Below are 591 nucleotides of genomic sequence, written 5' to 3'. Positions count from 1 at the left end.
CAATATTTGGCTAATATAAATTATTTGATTCTGAAAAACACTACTTCGGTCGCCCAGTGAGCGAGGCTTTGGAGAAAACAGTGCGATGTTTCCTGTGCTTTTCATGTAGTGCTAGGGAATCTTGGATGAAGGTCTATACTAGTATATACTTATATAAGGCTTGTCTGCGAAGGCAAGCCCGGGACATAGATGTTTCTCCTACTTTTGCTCATCACATTTTGGTAATAAGGTGATTAATGGTGCATGAAGAAGTAATTATAAACTGATGACAATTCAGACGAAATTTCTGTTCATTAAATTATGCTAATTTTTATTGATTGTCATACGTCATGCAACTGTACCAGCTACCTGATACCCCATATCAACTTTCTAGCAGCTTACGCCCCGGCATTAGTGCAATCAATGGTATACGAGAAGCGACATTATGAACTAAAAAAACTAAAGCTGAGATGAAGCAAATACTGCCACTCAATCAGAGTCACATATTATTATCAATTGTTTATCGTGACACATTCATGATAAGCTACTCATTTACAGACCCTATGATTCTTGAGACTCTTGAGCTGTAGAAAGTCTTCGCACTGTCTAAGA

This window comes from Penaeus monodon, chromosome 19 (assembly GCF_015228065.2).
Source record: "Penaeus monodon isolate SGIC_2016 chromosome 19, NSTDA_Pmon_1, whole genome shotgun sequence".
Classification (NCBI taxonomy): Eukaryota; Metazoa; Arthropoda; class Malacostraca; order Decapoda; family Penaeidae; genus Penaeus; species Penaeus monodon.
This window is presented reverse-complemented; position numbering follows the sequence as displayed.